Here is an 18,246-nt window from a genome sequence, read left to right on the forward strand (position 1 = left end):
GACTTCCTGCCCTTTGGGCAGGGGGCTGGACTCGATGATCTCCCGAGGTCCCTTCCAGCCCTAATGTCTATGAAATCTATGAAATAAATTAACAGGGATATCACTTATAGGTTTCCTTCTATGTATCCCAAGCTCAGGTTTGGTTGTAAAATGGTTTACCTAGTCAGTGATACCACAAAGGCATAAAATAATGATGTCCTGTAAGTGCTTCTAGTTAAAACTGTGAATAGGTTCTCCTTTCAGACCTATTTGTAGCAGTTAAACTGAAAAACTGAAGAGAAGTAGTAAGTTTATCATGCTGGGTTCAATTTAATATCCACCCCGACCCCCTGGCAATTTCAAGGAGTACCAATAAACTTGTCACCTGCATTTCACAAGAGACAATTAAGATCTATTATGTAGATTTTGTACATAACGGGTTTTAAATAAACTAAAAATAGCAATTCTTCTGTCATATATTTGCATTTATAGATTAATTTTATTGTAAGGAGGAAAAAAAGGGAGGAGAGAATATTCCCATCCAGTGTTGTGAGCCCGAACACTGACTGAAGTGTGAAAACCCAGCTAAAAATTCAGTGGTTTATCTTACAAATCTTCAATTATCTTATTACCCAATTACTCATTTTAAAAATTCTACAGCCACATTGAAAGAGAAAAATATTTTAGGGGCTACCTTTCTCTGTTTTATAGACATTTATACATTATATAATCTATAAATTAAAAATGTTTATAAATTGCAAGCACTTTAAAACATTTATCCAAAAGCTAATCAAGTCATAGACTTAAATATCTGTGAAAAATGATAACAAAAGGACACATTAGAGTTTCCCTCTGAAAAGAAAAGGGGCTTAAAAAACTACAAACTAGATTTGAAAGTTCCCAGAAAATAACAATATGATCACCTCTGTGAGAGCAGGACCTGAAACCCAAAAAATCCTGATAAAATTTGGAAAAACTCTGAATAAAATAGGGTGAAATACAATATGGACAAATGAAAAATACTACACTGAATTCACCAATCAATGCACAAGTTTAAAATGGAGAATGACTGGGTAAGTCACAGTACTGGGTAAGTCTTTTATTCTATTCATTATTGGCCTTATCTAAAGATTTTGGCAACACACTTCAGGTGAGAGGTGGAAATATTGAAAAGTGTACAGAGGTGAGCCACAAAAAATTATTAGTTCTATCAAACACAATATAAGTAGAGTTTGGAAGAATTGGGATTACAGGTTTCCTTTGCTTTTATGCAGGTTCTGTATATGTGAATTTGCTCTTATGTGATGACTTTTTTTACACACAAAGTTCGTTATATGCGAGGTAAATTTGTTATACGTGAGGTAAGTTTGTAGGGGAAGGGGTCAGGAAGGAGGGGCATGGTGCAGCCCAACAGATGCAGGGAGGTAGTGTTGGCTGCTCCAGGAGTTGCAGCAGGGAGCAAAGTGGAGGGAACTGTCAGTGGGTGCAGAGTGGGGGGGTGGGGGCATGACTCTTGCTATACACATCTTGGGAGGGCTGTGGGCTGAGGGGATGTGCCAGGCTCTTTCCAGGGGGGTGCATGTCCCCAGAGCTGAAGACAGGACTAGACCAGGCTGCTGCTGCAGTCTGGGGCTAGTGTCAGCATCAGGCTCTTCCCAGTACACAGGGCGGACAGCAGCAGCACTCAGAAGGAAGGTTGGGGGGTTTACAGTGAATTTTGGGGTGGCCGCAGACCCCCTCTCACCATTGCCTGCCAAGAGAACCAGGAAAAGCCCAGTGCCACCTCTGGTCCCAGCCCACAGTGGTACTCTGCTCTCGTCCTGCCAGGGGCATGCAGTCCTTCAGAATAGCCCGATTAAGCCCCCCAGCCTGCAGCCATCCCAGGGTATGCATAGCAACAAGAGCTGCACCTCCTCACTCCCTACCCCATGCACACTGACGTTCCCTCCACTTTGCTCCCTACTATAGCTCCAGGAGTGACTGATACCACCTGCCTGCAGCTGCTGGGTTGCACTGCTGTGCCACTCCCCCAACCCCTTTCCTAGCCCCAGCCTCATTCCCTCCTTTCCTCACTGTTGTGGGAACATATCCCTAGTTGTTACGTTATAAACTGGGTTCTTGTTATGTGAAATCAAGTTATGCACATAAAGAGAGGGAAACCAAAGAGTGCTTTTGCTATTAGTCTTTAGATAACAACCAATTGCTCTCTGTCCACAGGGGACAGGATGAAAAGTAACAAGCTGAAACTGCAACAGGGTAGATTTAATATTGGATATTAGAAAAGGAACTTTTTAATTCTGAAAGTGATTAAGCATGAAAACGTTACTTTGGATGTCTGTCACTAAAAGTTTTAAATGCAGGTTAGAGAAATATTTATGTGGGATGGTTTATATAAGGAAGTTTAGACAATACAACAAAAGAAAGCTAGCATTTTCCTTTTATTTACTAAGAATTCTCTAACCAAGGATATTTCAACATTTAAAGGAGGCCCTCTCTCCAGTGATATATGGGGTTTTTTATGGATATAACTAAGATGCTTGTAAAATGCAGCATTTAACAGCCAATGTTTAGCTGTCCGTGTATAACATCTGTTTCATCACTTTCATGTGCAAATGCATTTGTTCAGTAGGTTTCTATCTGGAAACCATACACTATTCATAGTTCATCTAACAATCCTTGGGAAGGGAAGGGAAAGGGTAATATTTTCAAATAGATAGTCTCCCTTGCATCCAGCACCCCTGAAATCAAACTAATTATTTACACCAAGAGGACCACAATAATAAAAGCATGTGAATGATGATGATACAGAGAAGCAAATTAAAATAATAGCTTAGAATTGATTGACTTAATTCTTAATACTAATAACTTATCCATCAAGTTTTTTAAATGATTATTTCCACCTTTCCACATAAATCCTTTTTAAAAAGCAATGAGATAACAGCATATGGTATTAACTATCACAACCTTGTTAAAGCTGTTATGCCACCAATATGTTTCTGCCTCTTGATATAAAACAAATGGGGAGAGACATGGTGAGAGGAAACAAATCCATTAGCAATAGAATCATAGATAATTAGGGTTGGGAGGGGCATGCGGAGGTCATCTATTCCAACCCCCTGCTCAAAGCAAGACAATCCCCAACTCCCTCATCCCAGACAAGGCTTTGCCTACCTGGATCTTAAAACCCCTCCAAGGATGGAGATTCCACAACTTCTCTGAGAAGCCTGTTCCAGGATTTCCTATCCTCCTAGTGAGAGAGTTTTTCCACCTATCTAACTGTAGCAGGGGTCCAGCTGAGCCCTGTACTTACTGGGATGGAAGGACACTCTGCAGTCAGCAGATCCCCAGTTGGGATCATGGGAAAATGGCAAGCCCATGCTCCCGGGATCAGCTGGAATGACTTCCCATCCCTAGCCTATAGTTGAAATGTTTCAACTTTCAAAACATTTTGATCAGCCTCATTTTGTTTCAAGTCTATTTCAATGGCCTTTGTTTCATTTTGATTTTGCTGTTTTGACCTCAAAATGAGTTGTCAAAAATGAAATTGCCACCAAAATTTTGCACGACCCTACTGCAGGACAGTCACTTAGGCAGGCTGAAACTGTGTATTCAGCACTGGCTGGAAACCCGAGTGGAAAGTGGTGGGGTGTTGGGGAGGAGAAGCCCCACAGAAGAACCCAATATTGACCCATGATAATCTCAGCATACTTTCTCTAAGCAAGTACTACTTCCTTAAATCTCTTTTCAATTACATCAAGTCATGGCAGGTGAGATTTGAAAGAGAGAAAGTGTGGCACTTCCCGAGCGTGCAGCACACATGCCTCATCCTGGTGTATCCACTCAATGTGGTTCCCTCTGCACTAACCTGGACATCCCTTGCTGCAATCCCTTTCTTAATCCAGTTACAGTCAGTTTCCACCACATCTGGTGGTAAGGAGTTCCACGCTTGAATGACATGCTACTTGTAAAAGGACTTCCTTCTGTTAGATTTAAACTGGCTCCCCTACTTCTCCCATGCTCTCCAAAGGCTTTCTCATCTCCAAACATTTATTGGTACTTTTGGATATGGGAATATGTCCTAATCCCCCAGTGCCTATGATTTGCCTGGATGGAAAATAAAAACAAGGGGCAAGCATGTGGGCAGCCATCAAGACCCCCCTCTTTCTCCCTCCCCTTGGCCAGCTATGGAAATGGAATTCTTGCTGCCCTAAAATGTTCCAAGTACCCAACACCAGTGCCAGGGTAAGGGCCATGCTGCCTCCTCTCACATGTCAATTCCTGGACCTTGGTCCAAAGACTAGGTAAAGATAGTCAAATGTCCGAGGCTAAATCAATTCAGTCTTTGCAGGTTAATCTAAAATGCACAGATTACATTGAAACAGAAGTGAACAGATATTTACCTTTCATTAAGGAAAAGTAACCACATGCCTGAAGTGGCTCCTGCCAGAAACTGGGGGGATGCTAGAGTATGGCTCCCTGACTGCGTGTTCATTTCCTCTTCCTGCTGTGCCAAGGTCTTTGAGATTTGCAGTCCAGAATTACAGCAGCATAACTCTGCAGGGCTGCTCATCACTTCTTCCTGCTTCCAGGTGCCTCTGGGATTTGTAGTTCACAGTTGAAACCAGCAATAAGTTTGAGTGGGGGAAGGGGTATTTATTGATACCTTTGGGCTCCAGACCCCAGCTGGGATTTGCCTATGGACTGGGCTGCATCCCCAGCTGTGCTTTCCCCTCCACCCCCAGCTAGGAAGAACAGAAGCTGGGCCAGCCCTCCTCTTTGGAGCAGAGAGCACAGTCCAGCCCAGGAAAAGCATGCTGGGATGCTGGGGGACTCTTATTTAACTTGAAAGAGGAAGGGGTCTGATACAGAAGTTTCATAAACTGGTTTGACCCAAATCAGTTAAATCTGATACTGCTTTCAGCCAGGTTTATCTTAAACCAGTTTCAGCCAATTTGAAACTTGTTTATGTGCCCTGAGCTTCTATTCTATTGCAGGTTTAAATCAGTTTCTGATCACTTAAACTGGTTTATGTCTAACTTCTGCCCATAGCCAAAGTGTGCCCATCAGCATCCTGGTGCATGGGCCTTGTATCCCCTCATGGGCACAGCTGTTTAGAGTCAAATCCCCTCCTCCCTCCCTCCACCAGCAGACACACACTAATTAGGTCAGGGAGTGGGCCCAGTGCCTTTCTCTTCCCCTGACTTGTGCTGCTCCCACCACACCGCTTTTCAAGGCACACTCTGGCAGAGCTGGGGGAGGGGTGAGAAGAAGCAGCCAGGATCCTGGGGTGATCTGACCCTTTAGTGCTGGGCGGACCAGCACCACATGATAATATCCCCGCCTTTGTGAGCCCTCAAATGATGCTGGCCTTGCTTGAGCCCAGGTAGCCTCAGCACTCCCATCAGGCAGTACACGGCACTAGGGCCCAGCCCCACTCACCTGCAGGCAAGCAGGCAGGCAGACACAAGCCTGCTTCTCCTCCTCCTCCTCCACCATCCCTGACTCAGCTATTTGCACCATCCAGGCTGTGGCCAATAGCCACAAAACTTGTGATTTTATATATTCCAGCACAGAAAGTGTAAGTTAACTATACAAACTGAAAGATGGATGACTGCATTGCTAGCTCTAGACAACATTTGATTCAAAATAATTACATTATGTTTTGAAATTTCAAAATTTTCTTTTCAAGAGTTGTATTCTATAGTTACTTAATGCCAAGCAGAGTTATACTTAAGATGAATTCCCTACAGTTTCAAGTGTTCTTGCAGACATGGAAACATTACTGATTCTTTTTCAATTCTTATTTACATCCACAGTCATAACTTTTATACATAGCATGAACAAACTGCTGTATTAAGAACCAGAAAAAAAGCAGAAACAATTCGTGATTTGAAATAATCTCAAGAATTAGAGCATCTATCAATGCACTGCATAATTCGTGTTTTAGTTACAAAGTAGCAGCATCTAATTTACACAGAATATAGAGAAAAGTTTGTATTTTGTAATTTAAAATAATGAAGATACTTCTGATGGAATTTTTCCTATTTCTTATCATTATGGTAGTGCACAGAAATCAGAATCCTATAAAGCTAGCACTCCCCCAAGACTGTCTTTGCCACATAAAGCTTGGTCTGAAAATGAGGAAGGTGAGCGGGTTGGCTGGAAAAAGTATAACCGTACAGTAGTTTTCCCTCCATGAAACAAAAACTCCACTCCTAGACTCGCTGGATAAAAGACCTGAATTACAGATTCCTATAGTGAAAACAGCTCTGACATTCTAAATAAGCTTGTTTTTAAAGATAGCACTCATAAAAGGAACCTTAGTTTCTGATCTACGCAGATTCTACTGATCACTTTCACTTGACTTTCCAACTATTTTCGGGATTCCTGCAGGTTGCATTGACCTTCCAAGGTGCAAAAATGATGTCCCAAGCCACGAATGTTGTCTGTGCCCTCCTAGCCAGTCCAGTAGCTCTATCAGCCACATAATAATTGAATAACAGAGACTTGCTAGACATTGCTTTTCTTGTCAGCATGTGCTTCAATTTAAAAGCACTGCAAACAGTTTTTTAAGATGCATCACAATGCAAAGTTCAAAATGAATCTAGTGGTTTCCTGACAAAAATGAGAGACATTTTCAGAGAACCTCAGACTGTCATCCCCTAGCAATGTTTTAGTCAGTAGCATGTATGTAACTCTTGGTTAAACTCTCTACCATCATTTTACCACTACATTTTGTGATATATCCAGTCTTCCTGATTTGCATGCTTGATTGTTGCTCTTTCCCATTAGCTACAGTAAATGACAAGCTGTTTGCGGTAGCTACAAAGATTCCCCCATTCTCTTTTCTGACATTTTCATGGGTAGGGGAACCTTTTTTTAAAATATGATTTCATTCATAACCCTAAGTATTGCAGCAAGAGGTATTAGCTCATTAAGACACAACTCAGTGGTTTCCCACAAGATTCACCTTGATCTTCCCCCATGAGATGTCTCCAGTATTAGTTGCTTACAAAGTTTCACCATGATTTCTTTGCAGGAAGCTTATCATCTATTGCAGAAGTCTAGAAGCCTGCATTTATTTATGCTGGGAAGGTGGGTGCTTAATATGCCGGTTCATGTCCCTGCACCTTCTACTCCTCCTTCACCCCCTCCCCCCACTGCATTTTTGCATTGAAGCCCTAACCCCAGGCCTCAGTGTCTGAGGCTTCAAGTGAGAGGGAAGGGTGGAAGACTTCACTGGTTCTGCACCTTGCAAAAAACTCAAGTGCTGTTTTGTGAGTTAACGAGCATCATTCCAACATGCTTCCAATAAAAGGGCTCCCCCACGGCTTGAATTGAAATACATGCATCTCACAAAGACTTGTCAACTTCCAGCACTACACATCTCGTTGAGAGAGCAGGCAGCTGTCCCAGCCGCCAGGAAGGTTTTTGTTCTAGGCACATAGTACACTCTGGAAGTGAGAAGCAATTCCCTCTTCCTCCCTGAAGTAACCATGGGTGCCCTGCAACATAGGATTTAATTACTCTGCCTACCTTTCGCAGAGCTAGGAATTTTAACTTAATAGGAGCAGGTCTTACCTACATCTTGATAAAGCATGTTGCAATTGTTGTGTGTGTGCACTTTTCAAAAAAGTGCCAATTAGAAAAGCTGAACTAGGCAGGACCTAAAACCATTTGCTAATGAGTTTTTTACTTTTCTCTATTTATAAGTAGTATACATTGCATAAGAAACACAATTTGCTGCTGTTTTAGCGGCTGTTGTTAAAGCATGAAAAACTTCTGTCAAATATAAGCAAGTGATGTCAAAATGAATTGGAAAAAGGAGGGTGTAGCCTTTCTTACCATGTCCTGTGAAATAGCATAAACAGTACAACTAGTAATGTGGTTTTGTACAGCTCCTTCAATTCATGCTTACTTTATCTATTTTTCATGTTGTTAAACCACTTTCTAGCTGTTCAGAAATAAGAGCAAAGACAATTTTTATTTCTTTTTAAAATATTGCTGGATTTATAGAGATCTTTGGTAGATAAGCAAATCTGAAAAATTGCATGTTTATGTTTTACAGAGGAAACATATTTTCATCAGAGGTCTTTGACTAAATATTTCCCTTCAGAATGCCTGAAAATAATGTTCTCCTTAGTTTTTGTGCTGGGGAGCTGGGAGTCATATCAGCAAGAATTGCTTCAGTTCCCAGGAAACTGTTTGAACATTTTCTTGGTTATTGTTATACAACACCTAAATGAACATGATATAACAATGATGACCCAGTTTCTACAAAGGAAAATCACTGTCTTTAAAATTCTTTTAGAATTATTTAGTTACATCAATGAAACAGTCTGATGTAGTATCTCAGAACACGCTATAAAAGAAACCAAACAATCTTGGAGAGAACATTTAAATTGTAATTTGGGATTTAAGGCCTGGCTGTAAGAGACAGAAAACAGTATGAATAATTGGTCAACTTTCAAACTAACAAAAGGTTAACAGTTGGGAATCCCCCTTTTTTATTGGGCCTAATGATCTGGAAAAATGGATAAGAAAATATTTTGCAGAAAACTATACAAGACATGAGGAATCTGATAAACCTAGATGAATAATCAACAGAATGACAACATTTTTGTGGCACCAAAGGCAAGGTAATGAAAACTTTGAATTACTATAGATATTTTCTGTGCTTTAATTGTAAACTATTGTGGAAAAATATTGGGTCATTCAGTTAAGCACAAGCAAATGATTTACAAAGCAAAATTAGAGATGTATACAGACGTTCTTGTTTCATCTCAAAAAGTTATTACAGATACATGGATCCTAGAGACTAAGGGAAAATGATTTGAGGTATAATAAGACTTTCACATGAGGAAAGATTGAAAAGTGTTAGACCCTGACTCCATGTGGCACCCAATGACCAGGGAGAGGACAGTCCAATTGCCCATGGATCCTGGTATTCATTAGCCAGAGCAAACAGGAAGAAAACACCAGCACACATTGCTTGCAATGGCTTTATTCAGAATGGAGACAACTTCGAACTGCCTCCCAAAAAAACAACACACTGGGGAGGCGCATCAAAGATTAGTTCTTTTCACATTTTATCCACCTGGCTCTATACATATTAACATTTACCTCACCTATGTCCCTCCTTCACTTCCACCCGTTTCTCCTCCCATCTCAAACTCCGCCTCTGCTTACTATTTGCTTCATTAGTCTGGTATTGCCTATGCATGTCATTCATTTACATGCCTCTTTGCTAAGAGCACATGCGTAAGACTTTAACCCCCATCTTCTTTCGGTCACTTGCAGTTTCTTGCTCTTCTTTCTAGTTTTCTTGCTGACTTCAGCACCATCTCCAAGGCCATATTTGTACTTTGTCACATGACGATAGCTGGTGGGCTGCCTTCTATTTTTACCCCATGCATCATACACTTTGCGCCCTATCCTTTTGTTAAGAATCTGCTTGCTTAAGCATTAGCGAAGTTAGTTGCTTTTAATGTATCATCCAGCCTTGTGACCAGCAGCTTTTGCTGAGACACAGAAAAAAACTTTTATTCACCTGCACACCCAGCACTCCTCAAAATCTAGATCATTACCCCAACACCCACAATCCATATCATTACCCTAACACTCCCTCACAGAATTAATATAGGCAGCAAAAGAGAAACTCAGCTGTACAATACACCCCTTGGGCCTGGCAAGGTGGATGGTGCTTTTGTGTTACTTGGACAGAGGATTGACCTTTCTTGCCCATCATTGGCAATGAGTGAGAGAGTGGTTAGGCTACTTACTTTCCAGCCTGGGACTGAGCCAGGAACTGAGATGATGGTACCATAGGAATATTTTATTTTTTATTGGCAAGAATATGCAGCTGAACATTAACTGGATGCTTAGTGTTATGGTAGCACTACTAGTGACTTTGCATTTTATAAAAGTTGGATAAGTGTCAAGGGCTAGGACCTTTTAACTTGTCATGGAAACTAGGTATGTTGTTTGCACAGGAAAGCCCTGGTTTTCCTTAGGATTTTATCCTTTTATTTTGTGTTCCTAATCTTTGCATAATGTAGTTCTACTAATTCCCAGAATTTATGTTACTATTTCTACTATACAAACTAAAAGACATTAATTTTAACACAGAAAAAAACAAATACAGGACAGGAAAAAAGGAAACAAAGAATGACAATAAAACAAATAATTCAGTAGCTTTCTTGAGATTTGGCACGGCTGAACTCTGCAAGGTTATGGAGGTGATGCTCTGCATGATGTATCATTTTGTAGCCACTCTTTAGGTATTTCATAGCTTATCAAGAAGTTTGGCGTTACATTTTATAGTACAGCATAGTTGACATTACAATTACTTATAATAACAGCATTTTAGAAACTTAGTAAAATACAATCATTACACACAACAGTTAAGCTTGATTTCTTTCTTGTATGCAGCAAACTTCATGATATTTTACTGGTAATTGCATCCTGTAAAATACAAAGATAAAAAGAGAGGGGTTCACCCCTTTTGGTTAGTTTACACTGTGGCTGGCTTTGCTTGGCTTATAGCCAGGTTGGCACTTATTTAAAAAAAAATTCTCCTTGCACTTTCTAGAGGCTGCTTTTACAGCAGTGTTCTTTTCTTAAAGTGGCAGGCATTTTATGCCACACATTTCTTTTCCTTGGCTCGGACCAAGGGTTTTCCTGTTGGAGTATGCTTCCCTTAGCTTTTTGTTAATGAAAAATAACTCATATGGAGGTGGAAGCTAAGTTTTTAAGACACTCTGTATTTGCCTTTGCCTGTTCTTCAGTGTGCTTATGATGCAGCATTTTGCAGAGCTTACCCTGCTTCAGGTAGCTCTACTACACTAACCACGCCTAAAAGTGTGGCAGTTTCAGCAAAGTTTCTGACTTCTGGGCTTTTTGCTCCTCCCCCACCTTGAGTCAATTAAGATTGCAGGCTGTTAGCTCTGGCAGCTCTAACAGTGATTTTTTGGTTCCTGTTCCCCTTTTCAGGACTGCTAAATTACTTGTTTTTTTAAGGTCCTGCAGACTTTTTATTAGATTCTTTTTCTCCTTTCTCTAGAAACTCTCTAGAAGCCTAACACTTGTCTAAGTTTTACTTAACTTTCAGTTTTTCCTTTCCTTAACAGATTTTAACCATATCTTTTCTGGGCTACAGACTTTACAATTCATTCTCATCAGTGGCTTTTTCTTGTCTTACTCTCTGCAAACTAATTCATTTATCACATTTTTCTCTCTCACAGCTGTACAGCCCAGCAAGCTCCACTTTAGGATTAAGAATGTTTCCCCAAAAGACCGTGGGCAACAAATTATATACTACACACAATCCCTTCAAGAAAACATTTTACACCCTAAAGAAGAAACTCCTAAACTATACCTCTGCAGAGAAAAAACAAAACAGGTCTCTGATAAGCTTACTCCTTTTTCCTTGCTTAAAGTAACTTAAAGTAATTCTGGGCACTGATCTCTCTTTACACAACTATACCCCGACGCTTTTCAAAACAAGCTGGTACACTGCTGTACCAATCTCTGTCTCTTTTAGGCTCTTCACTGTTCTCAGAGAGATAGGGGGAGAGAACTAAGTTTCCCTTCACTTCTAATCACAAATTCTCTGCCATTGCCTGAACAGATGTCTAATAACAGACCTTTTTTTCTTTCTGTGCTGTTTGCCTTTATTTTCTGGTACACACAGGATCCTACAATGTCTGTCTCATATTCCTCTAACAGTTTTTGATCTCTCTGAAGCTATACTGCTTGTATAACACTTTATCTTGCTGTAACCTTAGCACCAGTAATGTACGTTTTACAAACTCCATAGCAAACACACACCTGCTTTTGTTTTTTCTCTCTGCAGAAAAGACTGTATATATTTTTCCCAGGAACCTTAGAGTTAAAGAACCCTGTTCATTCACAAAGCTTTTCTAGCTGAGAAAGATGACTTTCTTTGCTTTCTAGCTTCCTATTGTAAACACAACAGGAGGTTCTTACTTAATTCCAAGGAGACTACAGCATATACTTCCACAGCATATACTCCTGTCCACTAGTCTGCCTGACCTGGACAAAGTCTCTTGGTCATCAGTAACAAACAACATCTCCTGCACAATACTTATAACTTTAGTTACTTCCTATATAACTTTACCTTACTACAAGTTTCAGCTAACCCCTCTAAAACAGATCACTCTGCATCAACAAATTCCCTGATTAGTTAGGTTACTACTCTTGTGTCCTGGTGAAGTTGCCAGTTGTGGATCTGGTTTTGGACCCAGCACTTCTGTATCTATATAATTCTATATCTACTAAGCCTAGGCTATCATCAGAGTTAAGGTACTTCTGGCCAGGGTGCAGGCTTCACTCTGAGGCTCTCTCTCTTGGGTGTCAGGAGTCTGAAGGTAAAATCTTGAACACTCCAAGCTAAAGCCAGGAGGGTAGTTGCTTTACTTAAAATTCCCTTCACCCAACCATGGGTAGTAATCCAAGCTGAGCTAAACAGACTCTCTTGGTGTCCCATACCCCCATTCTGTTTAACCCAACTCTCAGTAAAAACACAGAGGTCACCTTGACCCCACACACACAGAGGAAAAGCCTCTGAACCCACTACCATGCTACTTGGGAAAGGTAAAAGATGGGGTACGATAGCTGAGATGGCCCAAGAGAACCTAGTACACTGGTGCGTAAGTACACAGCTAGGTCTTACCCTGGTAGGATCGAGATGATCAATCCCCTCCAAATGTGTGTTAAATCCTGCTGACGATGCCAAGATGTTAGACTCTGACTCCACGCAGCACCAAATGACTTGGGAGACGAAGAGCCAATTGCCCATGGATCCTGGTACTCATTAGCCAGAGCAAGCAGGGAGCAAACCCAAACACACATTGCTTGCAACAGCTTTATTCAGAATGGAACTACCTCCTAAAAACCCAACAAATTGGGGAACTGCATTGAACATTAGTTCCTTTCACATTTTATACACCTTGGTTCATACATAATAACATTCACCCCACCTATGTCCCTCCTTCTATTCTACCCATTTCTCTTCCCATCTCAAACTCCACCTCTGTTTACTGTTTGTATCATTAGCATGGTATTGCCTATGCATTTCATTCATTTACATGCCTCTTTGCTAAGAGCGCATGCGTAAGACTCTGACCCCCATCTTCTTTCGGTCACTTGCAGTTTCTCGCTGTTCTTTCTAGGTTTCTTGGTGACTTCAGCACCATCTCCAAGGCCATATTTATGCTTCGTCTCCTGACAATAGCTGGTGGCTGCCTTCTATTTTTACCCAACGCATCATGCACTTTGCACCCTAACCTTTGTTAAGAATCTGTTTACTTAAGCATCTCCGAAGTCAGTTGCTTTTAATGTTATCATCCAGCCTTGTGACCAGCAGCTTTTGCTGAGACACAGGAAAAAAACTTTTATTCAGCGGCACACCCATCACTCACCAAAATCTAGATCATTACCCCAAAATTCATATCATACCCAAACAAGCTGAAGACTGTTTTAGATTTGAAAAGATTTGATATATATAGTTACTGTAAGCACATGGTATATGGCATATGGAATACAAAAGTCTAGCATGATAAAGCCCTGAATTAGGGACCTAAATTTCTGATGTAATGCATAATAAGTGGCATTCTAAAGTGGTTGACAGGAAATACTATGGACCAGGTATGTCCAACCTGTATCATGTGTGCCACAAGTGGCACAGGCAGCCTCTGTATGTGACACACAGCAGACCAGGTGCCTGCTGAGAATAGGGAAAAAAATGTAAATTTTAAAGTATCTAAGCCTTTGTATTTATACATAAAACTTTTAAAAATACATTTAGTATGGTATCTATTTTTCTAAAGAGTTGTCTAAACTCTAAGCTTCATTAAAGATGTCTCTGTTTTTTATTTAAATAGTTGCGTTATTTTGTCTCCTAGCTAAACTGGAGACAAATATTTTAGTTTGGACCCCACTAACCATCAAGAACAGAAAGCAAAATGTGAAGAAAATGCAACAATAATTAGTTAAAATTTCATTTGAATAATAAAAAAGCTTTAGACTAAAAAAAAATTAAAACTGGAGAAAACTGGAGAAAATAGAATGATGGCAACATGCATACTTTTGAACTTAATGAAGATTAAAAGAAATATAGAAGAAGGGGAGATTAAAAACAGAGTACTGCTGAGAAAATAACAGGAAATTATATATGGTAAAATTAAGCAATGAAGAGCAAAGCAAAAAGATTGATGAATAAATTAAAATACATGATAGGAAATAAGCGCAAGAGAGGAATTTTGAAGCAAAACCAAGGACTCAAAGGAACATGGAAATAAGAATAAAAATTACAAAAGCAACTCCATTGAACAAATTAAAAATGCTTAAAGTGTGGGAAAGCAGTCATTCAGTCATCTACAGTTAGTCTTATTTTTATGAAGTTTCATGCTTTTAAATGACTTCTCTGTAATATATCTGCCTGGAGAAAAAAATGGTGTTATTGGTAAACTCAGAAAATGTAAATGCTCTTACATTTTGGAAGGGTGAATCTTGAGTTGTGTGTTCCATGAAGAGATTCTTTTTTTTTTTTTTTTTTACCATCTTACCAAGTGGCTCTGTGATGATTAAGTCATTTCCTTCATCTTTTATCTATCAGTAATAAAGCAACTGAGTGCTAAAATCTGACTGAAGAACTGGAAGATGCAACACTTTGATACTGTGGTACGCATTTTAGTTTTATAAGATGAGGTAAATGATTGGCATCATGCTTTACAGTTAAAACATAAAAAAAACAAATGAACATTTTCACCTGAGGAGGTCAGACCTTCAGTATGATAAATGTTGCTTTTTAGTATAAACATTTTACAGGTTAAAGTAAGATAATTGACCATAAAAGGATCCCTTGTACTTGCTAATGAAGTATACCTCTCCAGCAGTGACATAGCAGCTCACTGGATAAATGCTTGTTTGGGAACTGGAAAATTCAGTATTGTTAATATATATGCTATATCAGGGCTGCCCATCTTCTAAACCATTGTGAGCCTCATGCCACACACTGAACTGATGCTGTGGCCACATGCTGCACAAGGTCCCTAGGACCTCTACAATACAGCCAGGAAAGCCTTTGCCTTGCCATGGGCACTGTCGGAACCTGCTCCCCTCCAACCCACTGGCAGCCACTGTGTAGACAATGAAAGGTCTCTCCATTGTGCCATAGACAAGGAAAGGTCTATGTAGACAAGGAAAGGTCTCTCCATTGTGCCACTATATGGACAGTAGGCTCAGTAGGCCCCATCTTCCTTCCCTGAAACAACTCTGGCCACCACAACAACAGGAGCAATGGTGGGGGGCACTAGGCAGAGCCTTGTGTTAACTTCTGGCAGGCCAGATGCAATCCGAAGGCTGCCAATTGGGCGGGGGGGGGGCTTCATTATGTTATGAAAGCTTTCATAAAGGGTTAAAAGGATTTTCAATGGAAAATTGGCTAACAATGGGAAAGGCAAGATAGTGAGAATTCCATACCTCTTCTGAGGTCTCCAGCTTTCAGGGAATTTGGACAATGTTTTCTAATTCCAAGGGATATCAAAGGCTTATGTAGCCATGTAACAGAGTTTATTTTACTCCTAGTTGTATCCCTATATGTTATTATAAATAACTATTTTTCCTCCATAATATTTACAGTTTTTATATATTTTACATTATTGCTATATGCTACTTGCCTGTTCTTTAACATTTGCTTAGCTACATCTTATTTATATGATATGTATAAGGCATTTATCAAATTAGCATGAAAGCACTGCACATGAATTAAAAAAGCAAACACTCATTGGGGGTAGGTTGTCATCTGTTTTACTGTACATTTAATCACAGTCCCAATAAGCTCACGGTGTAAGATATTTCTCTATTCTGATATAAGTTTAATGTTGAGCTGATACTTTTGATCATTGTTGCGTTATGATCAGACTCTTGAGGGGAAATGACAGCAAAGAGATATATTTTACTATGACTTGGGGACAGAAAGCATTAGAGCTGTTTTAATTTTTTGAAGAATATTTCAGGATATTGGATCTTCCTTTGACAAAGCTACACACCCCAATTCCACACATTTATCCTTTTTTTGAGATAAATATAGTACACTTAATTGTTGAACCAACCAAGAGATGATAATGAAAGAGATTATTTGATATTATTAAATATCAAACTTTCTCCCCAGAGATTTGGTAAATCAATGGGAGCGTCTTTGAATAGAATTGATGCATTGGAAACCAGCGTAAGTTGCAAAATACTCTACATATGTGGTCATTTTGGCTCTTGCTGATCAAATAGGTAGTTTTGTTGTAGGTGAGATGTAATTTATAGACAGAGCTTTCTGACTAGGTCACTTTTACACTTGCAATTACAGAACGACACTCTTAATGACTCACTTTTAAGATTAACATTAATTTGATCTTTTCTAGACTTAGGTTAAAGTATCTAATCTTGATGAAGATTCCATTCTCTGGTATTTGTTATGTAAGTGGTCAGACAATAGTGAAAGGCCAGATGAAAAAGATATATAAAGCTGAATTTTATCAATAAATATTTGACTGCATGGTCCATGGTATCTAACTGGACTTGCCTACATACTTTCATAGTTTTTAAATGGGACCAGGGCTGAAATCAAGGAATTTGTCTATCAAAGTTTGGAGCAAGAGCAATGTCCACCCATGATAACTTTTAAGGGTTCTTTGAGGACTTGCAGAGGTTGTGATTCTTTTAGCACTTACCTGCACATAGAAGCCGATTAATAGTGTTGATTGATTATGTTACAAGTTGAATTATAACCTGAGTTTTACCAAGCTTCTCATCCTTTTTTGGTTCCCCTTCATAAGGAAAATGACCTTTAGTTCAAACAGTGTTCTGTCAGATCCACGACCTGACATGAAACTAAATCTAAAGTAGTCTATGTTGTCCATTCAGTTTAGAGAAATAATTTCTTTAATACAATCTTATCCAGAATTGTTTTGAAGGGGAGTTTAAGTATCAGATGAACATTTGCAATGCAGCACACATTTATTTGAGATCTAGTTGCAGAAGGTGACTGTCAGAGTGGTGCTCCACAGAGAGGCATTAGCTACATTAGTAAAGAAAGAATTTAGGGGCAAGATCCAGTAGATCTGAAGTGCCTAAAAGGCATCAATAGTTAGATAGGCTGGAGTATTGTTGTAACCATGATGGCCAGGAATGATGTGAGAATCAAGGTATCATAGTTCTTAAATCTAAAATCATAATTCTGAGTACACACATCTAACTTTATGACCTTAAAGATAGAACGGTGCTTCTGTGCACACCCAGAAATGCTACAATCTGTATTTCTCTGTTTTAAACACCTGAGGGACTCAGTCTTATAGGTATTCAGACAACACATGTAATGCACACTGACAGGATTGCCCATAAAAATTGGCATCCTAACCACTAGGCACTCTCCATCACTCCTAAGGAAGTTTTGCACTTTGCCAACAAGATATGAATATTAACTGAGCCTTAGAGATAGAGGGCGTCAGGTGGATCTAGCAGGCTAAGCCACATTATCCAGCCTTCAGGGACCTCCATGAGTCCAAAAGTTTGAAAGCAGACAAGCAGTAGTTAAGTCTGTCCCTCTCCCCAATTACCAAATTTTCAAACCCTTGGAGAGCCCTATGGGTGAGATAACATTGCTCCATGGACCAGATCTGGCCTGCAGGCCAGAGATTAAGCACCATTGTACTAGACTATTAAATGATAAAGACAAGAGGCAGTGGCGCAACTCTTCTAAAAACAACTATGAGACATGCTCAGGTCTCTGATGGGAGTGTAGTCAGCGATTGTCTTTGGGATAGAGTTCAGGGCTATGGATATGACATGGGAAGACTTCCTTGAAGTCTGCTGTGAGGCACCTGAGGAACTGGATTGTATCTTAGCCTTCTTTTTTCATGCTTTCCTGGGTATGAAGCACTTCAGAGTGAGGTTTTCTGAGTCTAAGTATTTGGTATCTAAATCCTTTATTCACTGTGTCATTAAGTTGAAAAAAGGTAACTCCATATTGCAGATGTTGGCATAGATTTTTTTCAATGTACCTAGAATCTGTAGAAATGGGCCAGTTCTGGCATGGTAGCATTTCTTGGCAAATATTTTGATCACAGTACTGAAAGCTGACTTAGAAAACCCTTCAACATGTCAGTATCTTGTTGTTTTCCTCTTGCTGAAATCTCTTGTTTATTAACCTTAAGAATGAGAAGGCAACATTCCTGATTTACTAAGGGACAT

The sequence above is a fragment of the Crocodylus porosus genome, unplaced genomic scaffold, assembly GCF_001723895.1.
Source record: "Crocodylus porosus isolate Cpor-Errol unplaced genomic scaffold, CroPor_comp1, whole genome shotgun sequence".
NCBI classification, from domain to species: domain Eukaryota; kingdom Metazoa; phylum Chordata; order Crocodylia; family Crocodylidae; genus Crocodylus; species Crocodylus porosus.